This window comes from Pelodiscus sinensis, chromosome 5 (genome assembly GCF_049634645.1).
Source record: "Pelodiscus sinensis isolate JC-2024 chromosome 5, ASM4963464v1, whole genome shotgun sequence".
NCBI lineage: Eukaryota > Metazoa > Chordata > Testudines > Trionychidae > Pelodiscus > Pelodiscus sinensis.
The window spans coordinates 60705724-60728096 of record NC_134715.1 but is presented as its reverse complement, the minus strand read 5'-3'; positions in this window follow the sequence as shown (position 1 = coordinate 60728096).

The window sequence follows — 22373 nt, the reverse complement described above, 5'->3', positions numbered from 1 at the left end:
ACTGTAGTTTAGGTACACAGAGTATACATTCAGACACCATAGTCTAAAATAGTGGAACATTTTCTAAATGATTCAGACTTGGTTTCCCTGTAACCTGTGTAATCTGCACCTTCAGTTTTGATTCACAAAATGAAATTGAACCCAGAGACTTAATATCTACAGTGTCACATGTCTTCAAAGACAAGTGCAAAACTGTAAGCTTGCAAAAGGAGGCTACTGTTTTGAACATTTGTCCCACAGGGTCACAATTAATCTGCTCTATTAAAAACACTTATTGTTTTTCTTTGTCCTTTTGTTTGGTGGGGAGGAGAGGGAAGGAAGCAAGCATTGCATCACATTGCTACACAGCCTTCATATTCTATAAGTACATTCCAACCCACAATAAAAATGCAGTTAATTTAATCTAACATAACAATGAGACATTTAGAATGAACATTGAAGTAATAGAAATGGTAAAAGGATTTTTTGTGTATCAAGCCATAGAAAAGCATATACAATGTATTTGTAATGGAATCTTAATGAACTGCCCTGTGATTATCTTTCAAAGTACTAAAACATGAAATATATTCACTTGAACTCTAGTGCTATATTAAACAACTTAAATCTGTATACTGCAGTTTCTGTATAACAAAATGAAAATCACATTAAATCCGATTACATGTTTATTGGAATGGAACTGCTAATGAAATAAATATTTCAAGGGGAAGCTAATTACCACTAGTTTACCAATGCACTTAATTTTTTAAAGGGAAAAAAAGTTCATGTTTCAGCACAATTTTGGGTTTGCTGGGTCTCACAGTATTGTGTGCTGGCATGACACCTTGGAATCATAAATTTGGTTTTAGTTCTTTCCAGTGGCTAGGGTTGGAACTCTGAGGGCATCATCCAATCATGGGAGAGAGAGTGTACATCCAGTTGTGTAGTGGTCTCTGTCCCTCCCCCCATTTATAAAATCGTGGTTATCATGTATTACATATTTCTCAAAGAGCACCAGTTGTTTTAGAGACAAAAGAACAACGTTTGACACATTTAGAAATTAGTGCTCAAATCCTGTAAAAACTCATGCATGGGACTAAGTTATAAATCAATTAAGCTAACCACAGGAGGAAAGTTATATGTGTGTAGAAATCTTTGGAGGACCTGTCCAATCTTGACTTTTGTAATAGTGCCTATTTCTATAACATATAGGCTTGTCATGGTGTGCTCTCCTCACCAGTGGGTGGCACCTCCTTCAGATGTTTCTGGGGATTAGCCTGCTATCTGACTCTGTCACTCTTGCAGTCTTCCTATTCACTGTGCCTCACAATACCATTCTGCAATAGATGGTAGGGAAACAATATATCCACACCAGCCTTAATTTACTTCCTCTCTTGCTTTTCCCTTACCTCAGGAAAAGGAAGTGCAGTCTCCCCACTGTTCCTAGTTTTCTGGCTTTACAGAAGCTCTTCATTTTCCTGTACAAGTGAGCTTCCTTGTAATTAGCTACTTCTACAGTGTCTAACCTTCTTCCCATTGCATCTAAATTGTCTGATTGAGCCCGCTTGGCTTAATTCAGCTCTTGCAGGACCACTGTGGGTAATGCATCCCATCACGAGGTCTGAGGAACAATATCTATTTGATCATCATACAAGCAAGTTAGTGAGTCATTGGTGTTTATAAAATAGTTTATCTGGATTAAAAATTACACTCATGTCAATGGGATGATACTTTGTGCAAAAGTGATGTAAAATCCCAATAACCAGCATCGTCAGAAATTGTGAAGCAGAAGCTAACTCATGCATTTTATCCAAATCAGCCATTATCAGGCCCAATGTTATTTTTTTTAAAGAATTTTAACAAAAGAAAAACTACAGTGGACTCCCATCCAAAAGACAAAAGAGTTTTATTAAAGAACAAGAATTTGGATTAACTATGACAAGATGTTAGTTACAAAGTTAGATAATTTCCCTGCAAGCTCTTTCTATGAAAGCCCTTTTGTCCTCTGCTTGTTTGTGAACTTCTGTAGTATCTAGAGGCTTCTCTTCATGGCCCAGACACTTCCATTGTCAATATTTATTTATTTTTGTTTTCTCAGACTTCATGGCCCAGGCTAAATCATATGCCACAGGGCATAAGAATTCATAGCTCCTATCACAGAAGCTGCCGAACCTAGCATTCAGTTACAAGAGTGATAAAAACCATATAGATGCTTAACTAGCTATATGGTGTTTTGCTATACACCTAAAATGGAATGCTGGGGATGGGGAGAAGGGTAGAACAGAGGATAAATGTTTAGGGCATAAGAGTATGAAAAAACAAGCAACAAGCTATGGAGGAACATAAGTCAGAGGTGATAGTTATTAAAAGAAGAGCCAGTTTGCCTGCTCCTAATTTGAATATCTAACTTTACCACCTTTGATTAATGTACAAGTGTTGGATATCTTTAAAATCAACTATATTCAAGGCCCTAAAAGTTAGACACCCTCAAAATGCATTCATAAGAAACCTGATTAGAAATGTGCTTTGTTATGATTTTGGGCCCCAGGATAGATCAATCAATGGGCTCCCTGTTCCCCTCCCTTGACTGGATCCATAATCCTGCCACATCCAGAGAAGCCCTTGGCACCACCACTCCCCAGCTAGTCACAGCCCCATCCACCACCTCCCTGGAGGAGCCCTTTCCTCCCCCCTGGAGGAGCCCCATCCACCACCTCCCTGGAAGAGACCTTTCCTCCCTTCCCCAGACTCAACCCAGCAGCATTTGCTACTCAGCTGCCCCTGAACCTGCATAGGGCATAGCAAAAGCATCCAAGATTTGTCAGTATTTCGAGCTTAAGCTCACCACATAAAAGCAGGCAGTGCAGGACACAGTTATGAGCTTGCCTGCTCGGAGCAGCACTCCACTCTTATATAGAGATTCTAATTCCTTTTGCCATGAGGTCCATCGAGATGCTCACCCCTGCCCCACCCATTCCCATGGTCATTCTTGCCCCACTGGGATTTTTTTTGCATGAGAGTGGATCAGTAGTTGATAGTCCTAGTACTATATCTTGATGGCTTCCATAGCAATGAGATTCTAAACAGCTTTCCAGCGCCAGTATGTGTTTGGAACGTATTACAATAACTTTCCTTGGACAAGGTTAGACATATAATTAGCACATATTACAAAGTGCTACATATACTTATCATAGGACTTATCTCAACTGTACATTTAAATCACTGCCTAATTTTAAATCCATCTTCTAAAGATTCAAACATCACCAGCATTAATTCCTCGGCTAAAGTTATCAAAGGTGCTTTACACAGAAAGGCAGAAGAGTTTTATTTTTATTTGTTAGGTTCATCTTTAAAAAGTTAAATTATCCCTATATGAATCTGAAGGCATCATCTGATTTTATTTTGCCTATATCTGTGAAATGCTCATGCAGTGTTAGTGCACAAAACTGGTTTTTGAACAGTAAGGCTCTATAAGTTCTTCCTGAATATGCTACCAAAATAGTAGTTGAAATCATGAAGAAACCATCAAACACGTTCAGGGATGTGAAAGGAGCTGATTGTATATTGAGACATTCTACAAATCAGTGGAATATGAGAACCTGGGGACTCTTAGCATTCATCATAACAGAAGTATAGCCTTTTGGTACTCAGACACAGCAGGGTAAAATACATTGGAAAATGTTATCACCCTGTCAATATTCCTCAGACAATGGAAGATAATTTCTTTAAGGTGCTGGCCAAAAATATGATAGTCCAGAGACCAAAGATAGGAAAATGATGAAAAAATAATGGAATTTTGAACACCATGCACAGAAGCATTATGATGCAGACTAGAGAAATTATAATCTCTGTTTAAACAATAGTGATGCAACATAATGACAATACAGGTTGAGCCTCTCTAGTCTGGCACACTCGGGACCTGACACAGGGCTGAACCAGAGAATTTGCCAAGCCATGGGAGGTGTCTAGCAACATTACCAATACTTCCACTACTTACTGGACTCTGAGAAGACATTTAGGGTTTGTCTAGACTATGCTGAAGTTCTGAAAGAGGATATGCAAATTCCTATGGATCTTCCGATCTCACTTTCGAAAGTGAAAGTAGTCAGGATGCATTTTTTTCAACAAACCCTCCCCTTTTTCAAAAAGCCGCTCTTCCTCAAAAAATGAGGTTTACGTGGCTTTTCAAAAGTGAGATCGGAAGAAGATATGCAAATTCCTCTTTCAGAGCTTCAGCATAGTCTAGACAAGTCCTCAAGGATAAATTATAGCAAAATAACTGCAAAGAACACTAAGAGTCAGGGCTGGTGGCTGTAAACATACTTCATGGGACCATAGGATACTTGGACACACCCATGATAAGTGGACATCCGGCTAACTAAAATCATGCCAGACCATGGATGTTGACAGACCAGAAAGTTCTGGACTAGAAAGGTTCAAACTGTAGTGCATACAAGCCTGGGAACTTCACTGCCAGTAAACAAATTAAAGGAAATTCAAAAGAGCACCACCACCACCAAAATCAACGATCTACAAAGATATATTTGAAGTACTAAACTAATTCCTCATTTAATTCTATTATTATTTTAATCTTAGGTCCACAATAGAGAATATGATAATGTTATTGCTGTACTTGTGGAGAGTTAAGTGACTTGTACAACAATAAAATACAAGAATCCTAATGCCTGTGATTAGCCAGGTGACAGAGACAGCCTTCCCCATATTTCTGTTCAGATACTGAAATCATTAGGAAATTATTATTAGGAATTATTATTATTTTCATAGTAGTGTCTGGTTGTTAAGAGAAGCAAAAAAAGGGCTGTGTTTGATATACTAAATGTCTTCTTGAGAAATAAATCAACCTCTCTCCCTAGAACCCAGAAATACTTAAACGAGCTCAAGCCCCCATCTCAGAACATTGAGACTAAGTCTGAACAATGCGCTAAAGCTGTGATTCCCCTGCCTATATTCATATACTCACATTAGCTCTCATTGTGCTAGTGTAAGCATACATAGCAATATACCCACGGTAGCATGGGGAATGACTTAGCTTTGCCAAAGCGGCGAGGAGTCCTATGGCACCTTATAGACTAACAGAAGTGTTGGAGCATAAGCTTTCATGGGCAAAGACCCGCTTCGTCAGATGCATGTAGTGGAAATTTTCAGAGGAGGTATAAATATGCAGGCCAAAATCAGGCAAGAGATAATGAGGTGAATCCAATCAGGGAGGATTAGGCCCACTTCTAGTAGCTGATCTGGAGGTGTGAATACCAAGAGAGAAGAAGCTGCTTTTGTAGTTAGCTAGCCAATCACAGTCTTTATTCAATCCTGAGTTGATGGTGTCAAACTTGAAGATGAACTGTAGCTCAGTGGTTTCTCTTTGAAGTCAGGTCTTGAAGTTTTTTTTGCTGCAGGATGGCTACCTTTAGATCCCACTGAGGAATACACTAAGAAACTGCACCATCTGCTCAGGACATTCCTCACACAAGCACAGAAACAAATCAACACACCCTTAGAGTCCCGACCAGGGTTGTTCTATTACCCAAGATCCACAAACCTGGAAAACCTCTACGCCCCATCCTCTCGGGCATTGGCACTCTCACTGAAGGACTGTCTGGATATGTGGACTCTCTACTCAGACCCTACGCCACCAGCTGTCCCAGTTACCTCCATGACACTACTGATTTCCTGAGAAAACTACAAAGCATTGGTGATCTTCCAGAAAATCCAAGTTCTCATATAGTTATGGTGACCTAAGTGTGACACTAGAGGAACTTTGGGTAGGTAGCCTATGCAAATAAAGGTCTCTAGCAGCATTTTTCCTTTTTCGTCAATAGAAGGAGTAGATCGGGTTCTATTATTTAATTTAAAAAAATGCTTGTGCACTAAGCTTGAGTAATTCAGCAGTATCCTGGCAATATTTTCTATTTTTGTCCTCATTGGCAGAAGCTATGAGAATGGCCATCTAATCAGGGCATTCAAAGGCTGCAGCATGTCTCAGGACCTGAGGCTTGCAGGGCTCACACTATGACACTAAAAACAGATCTGTAGATGTTGTGAGCTCTGAGGCTTAGTAAGGACTGCAAAGCCAGAGATCCAGCCCAAGCCTGAACCACTTGACAGCTGTTTTTAGTGCTGTATCATGATCCAGGACTTTGAGAATCTGCAGCAGGCTGTGCACACACACCTTCAAAGGCTACAGTAATTAGCTGTAGCATACCATTCCACCACAGATTATAGTCATTCCAGCAAGCCCTATTAGCTTCTTATTTAGGATATTTCCTGAAGACATGTAAGCAATATCTAGCTATGAAGATCTTTTACTGCTTTTCTTCTGCAGTCTGCATGCTTTATATCATCAAATAACATAAATTATTAATGATAGAAATGTAGCCGTGTTAGTCTGGGGTAACCCACAGTATGCTAACATCTTTATGGCTGACCTAGAACAACGTTTCCTCAACTCCCGTCCCCTTTCACCCCTCCTCTACCTACGGTACATCGATGACATCTTTATGATCTGGACACATGGCCAAGAAACACTGGAGATATTCCACAGAGATTTCAACAACCTACACCCCACCATCAACCTCAGCCTGGACCATTCTACACGAGAGATCCACTTCCTGGACACCACCGTACAAATCAACAATGGAAAATTAGACACCACTCTCTACAGAAAACCCACCGACTCATACAGTTACCTACATGCATCCAGCTCCCATCCAGAACACACCACACGATCCATCGTCTATAGCCAAGCCCTTCGATACAACCGCATCTGCTCTAACCCCACTGACAGAGACCAGAAGCTTCAGGATCTCTACCAAGCATTTATAAATCTCAACTACCCACCCAGAGAAATAAAAAAGCAAATTGAAAGAGCCAGACGAATACCTAGAAACCATCTACTTCAAGACAGACCCAAGAAAACCAACAATAGAACACCACTTGTCATCACCTACAACCCCCAACTTAAACCTGTCCAACACATTATCAATAAACTACAGCCTATATTGGAACAGGATACCATACTCAAAGAGGCTCTGGGAGACAGACCCATAGTCTCCTATAGACAACCACCTAACCTCAAGATGATTCTTACCAACCACCACAGGACATACCACACTAATACCAACCCTGGTACCTTCCCTTGCAACAAACCCCGTTGCCAGCTTTGTCCACATATTCATTCTGCTGATACCATTATTGGACCTAACCAAGTGAGTTATAAGATCAAGAACACATATTCCTGCGCATCCAGAAATATAATCTATGCTATCATGTGCCGAAAGTGTCCGTCTGCTATGTACATTGGACAAACATCTCAGACACTTCGCCAAAGGATTAATGCCCACAAAACAGATATCAGACAAGATCACAAAGAGAAAACAGTTTCTTGCCACTTTAACCAGAAAGGACACTCTCTAAATGACTTAGCCACCTGCATTCTGCTACAAAGACCTTTTACATCTGCACTTGAAAGGGAATCCTCTGAACTGTCATTCATGTTAAAATTGACACTTGCCAACAAGGACTTAACAAGTCTTTGAACTTTCTCACCCATTACCAAGACAGTTTCCCCAATTATCACCTGTAATACCATTAACTCACAAACATCCCACTCTCCCTACCTTTAATATCAGCAATTCACAGACACTTACCTTCCTTCCTCCCCCTTCCCACCCCCCCGCATCCCCCTTCTGTTCTGCAATGTGATTTGTCCTTTTCATATTTGTTCATTTTTTTTAATTGTATCCTTTGGTATATATGGTTGTGACTACTTTCTTCCACTATTTGATCTGAGGAAGTGGGTCTGGCCCACGAAAGCTCATCATCTAATAAACCATCTTGTTAGTCTTTAAAGTGCTACATTGTCCTGCATTTTGCTTCATAAATTATTAAGAAGCTTGTTTCTGTGTCACTGCACAGTTGTCCTGTCAGATTGTTGAAGGGAAACTCATACAGGTACCAAAACTGAGTTGTGTCAATGTTCTTTACCAAGGCTAGGAACCAAAAGGCTGTGGTTGAGCAATCCAGTCTCAGAGTGAAATGCAGGAAGCCAGAACTGTCACCTGGTGTGTGATCTGAAGAGGTCTTTAAAGGTATTGAAGACCTCTAATCATCACATTCAGCTTCGGAAAGGAAATGGAAGAGTAAACCATTCTAGGCTGGAAGGAACCAGATCCAGAGTATTTCCAATAAATAGCTTTTCCATTATTTCCTCCAGGACTTTTATGCATTGTTTCATTTTCTGTTAGTTTCTCCCTTGCCAACTTCCTTAGATGTAACTCCTGGAACTTAGACAAGTTACTGTAAAAAATACTCTGAGGGCCACACAATAATTATTTTAAAAAGTAATATAAATAATATATGTAACATTCTTTCCCTATACAGAAGAAAGTCTTTAAGGGTATGTCTACACAGCAAAGTTATTTCGAAATAACAGCCCTTATTTTGAAATAACTTTCCTAGCATCTACACAGCCAAACCACTATTTTGAAATAAATTTGAAATAGCGGAGCGCTTATTTAGAATTTGGTAAACCTCATTCCATGAGTAATAATGCCAAATTCGAAATAGCTATTTCGAAATAAGTGCTATGTAGACACTTATTTCAAAATAGGGGGCCTCCAACCTTCCCATGGTGCCCTGGTGGTCACTCTAGCCTCAACCAAGAACACTCCTCTCCCTTCCCACCTCCCCAAGAGCCCTTAAAGGGATAGACTCTGACCACAGTGCCTGTGCCAGCTCCAAGCCTGCCAGCCCAGAGCCAGCAGTCCCTGCCCCTGACCCAGTGGCCCCAAAACATAAGCCAGCAAGCCACTAGCAGCCAGCCCTCCACCACTTCCCAGGAGAGTCTGCCAGCTCGCAGGAGCCTGCCAAGGCCCAGAGAAGGCAGGTGCCTTCCTGGTTCAGGATGGAGATCAAGGATCTTATTCACGTTTGGGGGGGATGCCCTCAATGTCCATGATCTCCACACTAGATGGAGGAACATGGCCATCTATGGCAGGATAGCTGCCAGCCTGATCATCAAAGGCCACATGCGAACCCAGGAGCAGGTTTGAATGAAAATCAAGTTGGTCCAGTGAGATCCCCAACCTTGAGCTTCCCCTCCCCCTTCTTCCCCTTGCTTCCCCCTTCCAGCTCCCTCCTCCCAGGTTTCTCCCTCCCCTCTCCCACCCTCTCTTCTCTCCTCTCCCGCTTCCCTTCCCACCAGAGTTTCATTCCCTCCCCACCAAGTTTTGTTAAATAAAGAGAATTTGTCTTCATGAAAATACATGTATTTTATTTGACATCGGGAAGGGGGTTAGGGAGGGGCAAGTGGAAAGACGTGAGGGAGGAATGAGGCATAAAACCCCAGTGGGGCAGACCAGAGAGGCTTTTAGCGCTCCTCAGGGTGGAAACTCTCCTGCACGGCCTCCTGGATTCTGACAGCCCCCCGATGGACCTCCCAGATGGCAGCCTGCAGAAAATGCAACCAGGCTCACAGCAATGTGTCCAAGAGAAACACCAGAGTGCCCAGGGCAGCTCTGGCTCCATGTTGCTGAGTGATGTGGTGACCTAAGTGAGGGCAACCAGAGCAAGCAGAGACAAAATGCTTTGCTGTCCCTCATTGAGGTAGCCAAGCAAGCAGGGAAACCTGAGAACTGGCTGGGCGGTGGGTGTGGATAGCGGTCCCTTTAAGCACAGACCTCAGATAGCCTCAGGCAGCAGCCCCACACAGTAAGTCCTGACCTGGTGCCCTGTTGGAACTGGTTCCAGCCAGCCTTAAATGCGATTCAGAGTCCACTCAGTGTGGATGCGCTATTTCGAAATAGCAAAATGCTATTTCGAAATGCATTTTTGTGTAGACGTGTTATTTCGAAATAAGCTATTTCAAAATAACGATTTCAAAATAAGATATTTCAAAATAACACTGTAGTGTAGACATACCCTAAAGTAGTCTATGTTTTTAATACAAAAAGATTGGTAAAGTTGAAACCCTGGAAATACAACCAAAGTTACTGTAGTTGGTATATTTTATTGTAAACAATCAGCGAAGGCTCTAGTAACTCATGATAATTCATGCTATCACAATTTCAATATTTTTAATGGGAATGTAATAACTCCAGCCAGTGGTGTGGCTCAAAGCTGGAAAAGCTGCAAATACTAACTAAGTGAGAAAGAGAAGGCAATAATCTCCATAAACAGAGAATCCTACATTGCTATTAGCTGTGCAGCAGGCTTCATAGAGCTAAAATGAAATATAGGAAAAAGATCAATGAGCCACATTGCGTGGAAGTATCCTGACAGCTGGGCTATAACAATTGAATGACTGAAAAGTGAAGATTTTTTTAAAGAAGGTAAAATTGGCTTAATTCATCAAAATGAGATGATTGCCTTGGTGCTTTCCTCAGTCTGATGAACATATATAAGCTTTAAATCATTCCAAAGGAGACGTGAAAAAGAAAGACTGCATGTGTACAATTAAAAATGATAGCTGATAAAACATTCTGCAAATGAAAACAAGAGTACATGTAAGTTTAGCACTAACTTTTCTAAATACTTCCTCCTTGCATGCATTTTAATTATTAGATAATACATTTTCAAAGGCTGCATTTTTAAATATAATCAGAATAATACTCATTTACATCCATTTTCTGAGGCTGTCAAAATGCTTTGTGAACATTGAATAAAGCTTTCCAATATCCCTGTGAGGTAGGTAGATAACATTACCCTTACTTCACAGTGATGCAATTATAATATAGAGTGTTTAAGAGACATGTCCAGGATAACAGAAGCTGTTGTGACAGAGTAAAAAAAATAGATCCTAGAGCTCTTCTTCTCAATCCTGTGCCTTAGCATTAAGACTTTTCCTCCCTCCATTTCCACACCACCACTTTCTTCATGTCATCTCTGTGAGCAAACTGTTGATTGCTTAATTTAGGTGCCTAATGTTAGATATGAAAATCTATATTTAGGCTCCTAACTGGCAGAGGCTCTATGGTAGGTATTCATCTCAGTGAGTAGTAGGATTACTCAGAACCCAGATCTGAAAATATAAATCTAAGATATAGTTTTAGGAGAATAACTTAAAAATATGGGGTTTTCTTTTTGATTTTTTTTTTCATATTTAAATAAATATCCTCTTTAAACATGTCAGATATACCTGTAGTCCCTATGAAAAACACAGTAAATATAACCTTGGAGAATTAGGCATCCTGTTTAGAGAGCAGAGACACTATAGTGCATCTGAAAATCCATTTTTATTCATAAAGTTAAACACATATAACTTTAGCCATGTGCTGAAGTTCTAATGAGGTCAACAGGAATTAAGCGTGGGATTCAACAGAAGGATTGTGATCATGAAGTGTCTAGTCTCACCGCCTTTATAACAGAAGGAGTCAGAAGTTCTGGGGTGTGGAGAAGGCGGCTCCATTATCCTGGAAGAGAAGAGGTCTCAGGCGGAAAAGGCAGAGATGCCCCTTCCCCCCATCCCTTAGTGCTGCCCAGAGCACAGTGCTCCAGCAGCAATTTAAAGGGTGCAGTGCACCAAGCACCACCACTGTTACGGTAACAGTAGCAGTGGCCAGGAGCCTTGGGCCCCTTTGAATCATCAGATCCTGGGGCAACTGCTCCCTTTTTTTCCATTGGCAGGCCTGCCTAGGGCATAACTTTTAGGGAAAAAAATCCATTCTTGATATAAAATTTGTTAGATAGACAATATGCCACAATTCTGAATACATTATTCCAGGGGTTCCCAAACTTTTTGACATGGGGACCAGTAAATCCATTCACGAACTTTTGGAGGACCAGTAACATTCATTTGCATATTCATTAATCAAATGATGAATATTCAAATAAGTTGTTTCTGGTCCTCCCAAAACCCCCAGTGCCAGCTTTAGCAAAGCTTTTGATGTGGTCACTCACAATATTCTTGCCAGGAAGTTAAAGAATATGGATTGGATAAATGAAATATAAGACAGACTGAAAACTGGTTAGACCAGGGTTTCCAAACTTTTTACTTCAGTTGGAACCCCTTTTTTTCCAGTATTGTTTTTTGCAGCCCAAAAATATAAACACATAAAAAACAAACTGAGAAAATACCAGACATATAACATACCTGGTATTTTCTCATTAGGTACGTTTTATTATTACTAGATGTATCAGTTTGTAGTTTCGAACTGCCTGGTTGCTAAATGTGCTCAGGCTGCATGAGTGTGTCTACCAGCCAGCCAGTTCACAACTATTTAAGGGGGTGGGGGGCACAATAGAATCCCCAGGCCAGACTTGCTCGTGCTTTGCAGAGGAGTGAAGTGCCCTGAGATCTACATATGGCCGGGTCAGTCCCGCTCCCCCCATCCCCGCACCTCTGACCTGCCCCATTTTCCCCAACCCCCTCCCAGACAGCCAGTTCTCCCCTGCTTCTCCTCCCAATCTCCCTTGGCCAGCTCCGTTGCCCGCGTCCAGCCCTGCTTCCAGTGGCCGCTTCTCTTCCCCCCCACACACACATCTTCCCTGGCCAGCTCCCTACTCCCGACCTCGCGTCCCCCAGCAGCCCTGCTTCCACCGGCCCCCCAGTCTCTGCCAGGCAAGCCCTGCTTCCGGCAGCTGCTTCTCCCCTACTCCTCCTGATCTCTTGGCCAGTCCCCTGCCCCCTAGCCAGCTCTGCTTCTGTCAGCTGCTCTTCTGCCCCAAATCTCCAAAGCCCGCCCTGATTTCCCTATCCAGTGCTGCTTCCCGTGGCCGGCTTTCCCCTCCTCCTCCTCCTCCTCCTCCTCCTCCTCTCTTCCCCCCCCACCTCCCCTAGTTACGCCTCTGCCGGGAGCCGGAACATCAGGCTGTAGGTTATGCTCAGGCCAGCCAAGGGTTTGACGGACCTGGTTCTACACGGGCACTCAGAGAGCCCGGAACACGCTGAGGTCTGGTATTTTTTTCCTGTGGCCCGGTATCAGGCCGCAGCCCATAATTTGGGAAACGCTGCATTATTCCAATGGCTAATTATTCTCACTGTTCCAAAATTACACCTTAAGTTACTTCCAGACTGAATTTGTCTAGGTTCAACTTCTAGCCATTGGATTGTGTTATAATTTTCTGTGTTAGACTGAAGAGCCCATTATTAAATTTCTGTTCCCCATGTATATACTTAAAGACTGTAATCAAATCACCCCTTAACCTTCTCTTTTCTATACCTATTCCAGTTTAGAAATTACCAATTTATGTTGTCAGGTGCTCCATTACCTAGCCCATAACTGATGTGAAGCTGACAGGTCTATGATTATCTGGGTCATCCCATTCACCCTTTTTAAAAAATTGGTGTAAATTTATATTTCTTACAGTCTTATGGAACTTTTTCAGTGTTCCAAGACATATTAAAAATCAACATTAATGGTCCAACAAGCTCTTTTAAAATTCCTTGATCCCAGAGATTTGGACCTCCTAATTTTAAAATATCTAATTTTAGTAGTTTCCTTTTAAATCTTCCAGAAATACTAGTGGAATAAAAAGTGTGTGATGATCATCACCATATGATGAGATGATGTCATCTTTTTTCCACTCAAATACAGAAAAGAAATATTTATTTACTTCTGTGTAATTATTGATAATTCTACCTGATCTCAATAGGAATATTTTCCTGAACTGGCAGCTAAATTACACGAGTTATGATAATAAAAGGTGCACTCAGTGATTTCAGGATGAATCCCTGAGAGGGTTTGAAAGATTTGGTCCCTGGATGGGAGACCACTATTAAAAGTAATATAAAAGTAATGGTCTAATCAAACAAAAACAATGCATAGTTATAAAACATGCTTGAAAAGTAGACTGTTTATTTGTGCCAGTAATAAAACAAATGGGCTTGAATTATTATGTTAGTGAATAAATATAAAGAGGCTGGCTTACATACTGAGTTTGCAGGAATCTTCAACTTCTCTTGTTAGAAAGCAAGAGTAAATTGTCTATTTTGATTAGCAACACTAAAATGGAAATATTTCAAGTTATTCATGACTATGTAAGAATGGTTCAGGGAAAAAATCATAAAAAGAAGAAAGACAAACTAAAGGAAAAAAGGCTTCAAAGTGCAGTTTTGATTTTGCTTTTACAACTATTTTCTTTTTCATCTCACATAGTATACTTTGCCCTCAACATAAATCCTTAAAATAAAAAATATACCTCATTTGGGCTATTTATCCACATTTATCCCTTCAATAGTTTTGGCATCAATGTAAATGTTTTTCCTTAAGGGTGTGTCTGCGGAGCATCTACACAGCACTCTAACTCAAAATAAGATGCACAATTGGAGATACACAAATTGCGTATCTTCTTTTGATCCTATTTTGAAACAGATTATTTTCTCTTTTGGCACTGTTACACAGATTTCAAAGTGAAGTGCTATTCCAGAACATCCCTTACTCCTTGTAGAATGAGGTTTACAGGGATGTTGGAATAGTGAGCCTGAAACAACAGGCTTGCTGTGAAGACACGGGATAGCTATTTCAGGATACTCCAGTATCTCAAAATAGTGTTGCAGTGTAAACATACCCATAGTTCCTATATGATGGCACTTATTTATAATTAGTAACAAAACAATGCCATTTTTTTCCTGTCATCATAAAATTGAAGATCACATTTTCTCATGAAGAGGTGTGACGTGCATAGTTAAAAAGATGTTAAAAGCTATACTATGGTGGAGGAGAGGAACGATCCTACTGAAATCAAAACATATGGTTCACTCTGCTGACTGCATTTCTTAAAAGGAACCAAATGCCTTGGCAGCTAATAGGATGGAAATATTAAATTTAGAGGTAGGTCAAATTTTACTTTACTTTCTGTGAGTTCCATGAAAAATCTTGTGTCTTGTAAAATCGTTCCATTGGGCTCACCACCTTATTCCTATCAAGAGTAGTCAGTGGACCTGCACAACTTGTAGAAGAGTCTTAGACCTCCTCTATTTGCATAACATATTGATCATATAATTCCCATTGCTTTCAATATTGACAGGCTTATCTTTTTTTTTTAAGTAAATAACATGAAAAGTAAAGGACTACATGGCAAGTCATAGAAGACTGGCAGATGTCTGGGATATATGAATTCTGCTGGTTCATTCTTTCTTGCTTATGCAAAAAATTTTGCTTTTCTTGAAGACAATGTGACAATGTATCACTGATTTACAGATTATGGGAAAGTCTCTTTTAACTCCATTGAAGTCATTTTGCATTTTTTTTAAAACATATTGGCTGCGTCTAGACTGGCATGATTTTCCGCAAATGCTTTTAACGGAAAAGTTTTTCCAGTAAAAGCATTTGTGGAAAAGAGCGTCTAGATTGGCACGGACGCTTTTGCACAAAAGCACTTTTTGCAGAAAAGCGTCTGTGCCAATGTAGACGTGGTTTTGCGCAAGAAAGCCCCGATCGCCATTTTTGTCATTGGGGCTTTTGTGCACAAAACAGTTTTTAGCTGTCTATACTGGCCCTCTTGCACAAATACATTTGCGCAAGAGGGCTTTTTCCCGAACGGGAGCATCGTAGTATTTGCGCAAGAACACTGACAATCTTACATTAGATCGTCAGTGTTCTTGTGCAAATTCAAGTGGCCAGTGTAGACAGTTGCGGAAAAACTTGCCAGTCTAGATGCAGCCACTGTGTAAAAAATTTAGGAACTCCGTATAAAACAAATAATAAAATACAATGAAACAAAAATAAAAACCAAAACCAAAAGCGAACAAAAAGCCAAGTGAATTTACAATTCCCTTGTAGCTTTAAATCATAATTTTAAAACAATATGCAGTATTGATAGTTACACTTGTTTGCTGTTTAAAAAGTTCAACTATAAACTTCTTGTGACATCTGGAATCTATAGGGGAAAACAAATCTCTTCCATTTTTTGCCTGTAAGCACTGAAGAAACAGTATCTCTTTAATAAGGGTAGCCATGTGAGCAAAGGCTGCAGAATAGGGAACTAACATAATAGTCATACCATTGCAGTTACATAAATGTGAACCACAGGTCTCTCTCCAACTCACTGGTGTGATGGTGTAGGTAAATTACATGTTCCTGCACCAGTGGGATGTAGAGCGATTTAAAGGGGAGAGCAACAGTACAAAGTTGAATCCATATGAGCCCCTCTGGCAAAAGCTATCGTGGGATGTAATGAATCATATAATCACTTGGGAACACTTTCAGAAATAATACCCTTTAATAAAGGTTCTGCATCACAATTCCTTTACTTATTCAGTAACAGATGTTTTATGTATTATATTGTCATTTTTATAGCATGGACTTAAGCTGCAATTTTGGTGTCATGTAAAGTTGCAGATGAAATGCTTTCTTTCACAAGTATGATAAAAGAGAAATACTGCAGGGCAGGTTATCAAAGTAGTGAAGGGATTAAATGCAGTTAGAGAGATAGCTTTGGGGTTTGCCTTTATGTGTAGGGAGAAAAAGACTTGTAAGAAAATGGTCTAATAGCATCATCTGGAGGGCAGCACATTCAGTTTTTGGGTCCATTAGGGTTATTGTGGAAACTGTTGGCTAGAACAAAACAATGAAATCTATTAAAAAAAACCCACTGTTCTGTTGTTAGTGATTTTGATTTAAAGACACAACCTAAGATTGAAAATATGTTGCAAAGTATATTTTAAATTAATTAACATATGCATACATTCTAACACTAACACCTACTAACACCTACTGCAGCTCCTTAGGGTACGTCTAGACTACAAGCCTCTTTCAAAGAGGCTTTCTTGAAAGGCTCTTTCGTAAAAGCCACTTTCAAAAGAGAGCATCTAGACTACAGCCAGTACTTTCGAAAAAGCAAGCTGCTTTTTCAAAAGAGAGCACCCAGGCAGTCTGGATGCTCTCTTTCGAAAAAGCACAGTTTGCATTCAATAACGCCTTTTTTTGAAAGGGCACTTTCAAAAAAAGGCGTTATTCCTCGTAAAATGAGGTTTTCTGCGATAGAAAAAACTGATGCATTCTTTCAATTTACTTTCGAAAGAACGCAGCAGCAGTCTAGACGCAGGGGAAGCTTTTTCGAAAAAAGGCCACATTTTTCCTAAAAAACCCTGTAGTCTAGACACACCCTTAGACACTAACAAAAAATATAGATGGCATCATGAGATTTCATGAGCACAACCCACTTATTCAGATGAAACTGGTTGTGCCCATGAAAGTTCATGATACCATCTACATTTTTCGTTACTTTCTAAGGTGCTACAAGACTATTCGTTGTTTTTAAAGTTTTTTCAATTACAGATTAACACAGTTACCCCTTTGAAACCTACATGTTATGAATTTTAATAATCTTGCTTACATTGTACTGGTATTATGTTAAAAACTAAGATTACAATGACCCATGCTGCTAAGGCTATGTCTAAACACTTTTGTCAGTATAATTTATGTCGCTCAGAGGGTGTAACAAAACACGCTTTACACAGTGCTATGTCAGCAGAAAATGCTCCCCACCAACACAGCTACAGCCACTATGTTTAACTCATGTGGTTTAATTATATTGATGAGAGAGCTCTCTCCCGTTGGCTATACAGGAGATCTTATAGCAATACAGGTGCATTTGTACACCTGTGTATCTGCAAGCTCTGTAGTGTAGACATGGCCTACACCTTAAATATATTTAGCTAGGTGCCAGTGTAGATTTCAATACTTCTGATGGAAGATGTCTCACTCTTTCATACATGAAGCATTATATAATTGTTTTATTAATTGTTCAATCTGACTAAAGCTATGGCTAGACTGCAGGCTTTTTTCAGAAGAACCATTTTCCGGAAGAGATCTCCCAGAAAAACTTCTTCCGAAAGAGATTGTCCACACACAAAAGCGCATCGAAAAAGCAATCCACTTTTTCAAAAGAGAGCATCCACATTGAATGGATGCTATCTCACATTTAAGCTGTGACTACTATGGACGAGTGGCCACCAGGGCTCTTCTTCCTCTTTCCTCTTCTTGCGAAAGAACTCCCTCTTCCCCCATTCACAGATGCCTTTTTCTGAAGAGCTCTTTTGGAAAAAGGCTTCTTCCTCATAGAAAGAGGCTTACCAATGTCAGAAAATTCCCTCTGTTCTTTCGATTTACTTTCGGAAGAACATGATTGCAGTATGGACTTAACTTAGATTTTGTCAGAAAAATGGCAGTTTTTCCAACAAAACTCTGTAGTGTAGATATAAGTGACAAAGACAAATAATCTCATAGGGTAGCCATGTTAGTCTGTAACTTTAAAAATGAGTAGTCCTGTGGCTACTTACAAAAATCCCAAATAATATGAAATTAGCAAAGTCTATCAAAGAGGCAGCCTGTGAGAGAATTGGTAGGTTCAGTGGACCACTGTGTGAAGCAAACAAGAAAGATCAGGACATTGCAGAGAAGTTAAATTATTTTTTGTCATCAGTCTTCAACCAAGAATATCTGGGGGACAAGGAAGGGGAATTCTTCAAAGAATAGTACGAGTTCTGAATCAGCAAACACAACTTATATCACTGTAAAACGATGACATGGACCAAAGTGATATAGCTGTTCTCGCCAACCCGGCAACCTGAAGCAAATTCTCACCAGCAACTATACACCACACCACAGTAACACCCATTCTGGAACCAATCCCTGCAACAAACCTCAGTGCCAACTCTGCCCACATATCTACACCAACGCCACCATCACAGGACCTAACCACATCATCCACACCATTATGGGCTCATTCACCTGCACATCTACCAATGTAATATATGCAATCATGTGCCAGCAATGCCCCTCTGCCATATACATCGGCCAAACTGGACAGTCCCTATGTAAAAGAATAAATGGACGCAAAGCAGATATCAGGAATGGCAATACACAAAACCTCTAGGGGAACACTTCAATCTCCCTGGACACTCAGTAGCAGATTTAAAAGTAGCCATGCTGCAACAAAAAAACTTCAAGAATAGACTTCATAGAAAAACTGCAGAGTTACAATTCATCTGCAAATTGATACTATCATCTTAGAATTAAACAAAGACTGTGAATGGCTAGCCAACTACAAAAGCAGTTTCTCCTCTCTTGGTGTTCACACCTCCACATCAGCTGCTAGAAGTGGGCCTCATCCTCCCTGACTGAATTGACCGCATTATCTCTAACCTTACTTTTGATTGGAACTCTTTTCTTATGCCTGTATATTTATACCTGCCTCTGGAATTTCCACTATATGCATCTGACGAAGTGGGTCTTTGCCCATGAAAGCTTATGCTCCAATAAATCTGTTAATCTATAAGGTTCCACAGGACTTCTCATTGTTCTTTCAAATTCAGACTAACATGATTACCCTTCTGATACTTGATATAGCAGTTGTAAATGTATTTGAAAAGCAAAATAAAAGAAATAAGCAATGGAAAATCGTTTTGGTTGAACAAGCAAAACCACACTGTGATCTAGTGGTCACGAACAATCTGAGCTGCTCTAGCTGGAAGGCCAATGGAGAGAGTTCTTTTCCAGGAATGCCTCACATTAAAGGCAGCCAAAGTACTTTTCTTATATTTTCCATATAAACAATTGCCGCGTATGTCCCTAAGAACTCTTCAGTGGTAAGCGACAAAGGGTTCAAAGTTATGAAACAGCAACCCCTAGTGGCCTCAGAAACTCACTACACCTAACATATTGTCACAGTATTGTCTGCAAAAAGGGTCTTGTAAAATATCAAATGAAAACCAATGATTCATCATCTATTAATACTGTGAAATGTATGTATCCTGACACTATTTAAGAAATTGTGTGTGCATAGTAAGATTACCTTTTAAAGTCTGAACCAGGTCTGAATGAATTAGTAGGTCTTCGGCCAGATGAAAACATGTCTGTTCAATGAAGAGATACCAGTCACTAATTTAAGTTAAGCACTGTAAATCTAACAGAAAGCTTCTTTTGTGAATGAAGACAAGACTGTTTCACACTAATGGCAAATAGTGGTGAGGTGGCTCACAATCTTGTGTACGCATGAGGAGCATCACACTATAATTGGTAATGGATGATGTGTGATGGTGAGTGGGAAGGAAAAGTCAATGAGACACTCTATTAAAATGTGGATCACATTATGAAAATGTTTGAAAATTCTTGCTCTTTGGAAACATCTTCAGAATGAAACTCAGAATTTTCTATTTAGCAGATAATTTACCTCACTTTCAAGTACACTGGTTCTTGTTCTTGCAGGGGTCACAGACTCACAGTTGATGGGCCCGAACATATTTATAATCTGACCTGGGAAACCTGGCAACCTGGGGAGTATGCCCATCCCCATCTCCCAAACCCTACCCTTTCACCACTGCCCCATCCTCTCCCACCATTGCACCACATACACTAAGGGACACAGCCTACGGGATCAACAAGGGGGTCTAGTGTGGGGCAGCAGCAGCAGTCAGAACTGCCCACCTACACTCCCTGTGGTGATGGGAGCAGCAGGAAAGTGGAGTGCACTCAGCACGAACATTAGCTCCGCTTTCTCTTGGGCTATGAGTTTGAGACTCCTGTATGAAATTTGCTTCACTTGCCATTTTTTCCTTTGGATATTTGATTAATATATTGAACATTCAATTTTGAGTCATTTCTGTTCAGTTTTAGTACACAGGCTGCAGTACAACATGGCTAGAGAGGAAAAAGGAAAAACATGTATCTAGGCAATCAGCATATATTCATAGTGCTCAGTCACCACTGTATACTATTCACAGGAAAGATAATGCAGTACATTGGAGGAATTGCTTTTTTCTCTTTATAAATTCTCTATTGTCTTTTGATCACTGTAAATAATTTTTTAATCTGAATTGTAATACTAGAAAAATGTTGTCATTCCTTAAAACGTGCCTCTGGATGAATAGATGCCCAGAATGAGTAACTCTGAGGTGTGTATGTTACATTATCTTTTCTATGAATAGTACACAGTGTTGACTGAGTGCTATGAATATTATATATAATATTCTTCTTCCATCTAACTACTCCACACTGAAGTATTTCTATCTACTGGGAGGTTTTGTTTGTTTGTTTGTTTTCTTTTAGGGTGGAGTGGATGTTTTGTTTTTTGCTATTGTAGAATTATAATTAGTGGAGAAGGAAATAGATCTATTATATCAGTCTCATAAGGATAGTCGTGCTAGTCTGTAACTTTAAAAATGAGTAGTCCTATGGCACCTTAGAGTCTAACAAAAATATATGTGATCATAAGCTTTCACGGATAAGACCCTCTTCATGAGATGAGTTGGAGTGGAAATAACATAATCTACATACCACACCACAGATACACTCTTCAAGGAATCTATCCCTGCAACAATTCCTATTGCTAACTCTGTCCACATATCTATAGGAGCAACACCATCATGGGACCTAACCACATCAGCAGCTTATACAACAGGGTATCCTGTAATGTTTTACAGGATGGACTTTCCTGATCCAGCACCCTGGAGACCTGACGGGTACCTCATGAGGGATTTTGCAGGACCAGAGAAAGTCATATCTAGCCCCCTTTCTACTAGCATCCTTACCCACCCAGTACTGGACCAGCCCCAGCTGGGACATGACGGGCAGCATAGCTGAGCAGCCCTGCAGTGGCACACCCGGCAGCCCAGCTGCAGGGATCTTGGCTCCTGGCACCATTGACAAATCATTGCCAGCAGCCTGCAGCCCTGTCAGTCTGCATGACTCCTAGGCACCAGCTTCCCACCGGGATTCTCTGCTGGACCAGGAATGTTGCTGGACCACAAAATCCTGCTTTATAGAGGTTCAACCTGTATATTCCATCAACCACCAGCAATGCCCCTCTACCATGTATATCCGCCAAACCAGACAGTCTCTGCAACAAAAGACAAAGAGACATAAAACAGACATCAGAAATGGTAACACACATAAACCTATAGGGGAACATTTAACCTACCCAACTGTGGATTTAAAAGTAGCCATTCTTCTACAATGGCATTTCACCACCCAATTATAGAGAGAGAACTGGAATTTCTCTACATATTTGACACCATTACCATGGATTTAAATTAACGTTTTAACTGGTTGGCACATTAGAAAGCCAGATTCTCCTGCCTTTGACATCTGCATTTTAATCCAAAGCTATGAATGGGACACATACAGCCCATTTCATTAGCCTCATTAACATGCATCCTACAACTGACATGTACTTTTTTTCTATTATACATGTCTTGGATTTGGTTATTTCCACTCCAACTCATCTGATGAAGTAGCTCTTAGCCAGGAAAGATCATGATAGTCTAGATATTCTATATTTGTTAGTCTCTCAGCTATTGTCTACAAAAAGTGGCGCATCCACACTACCAAGCCTGTTATTTTAAAATAATGAGCTAGTTATTTAGAAGTAATAACTTCTGCTTTCCAAGAAGAATAACTCTTATTTTGAAATAGTCAGTGCTTTTTTTTTTTAAACAAAAG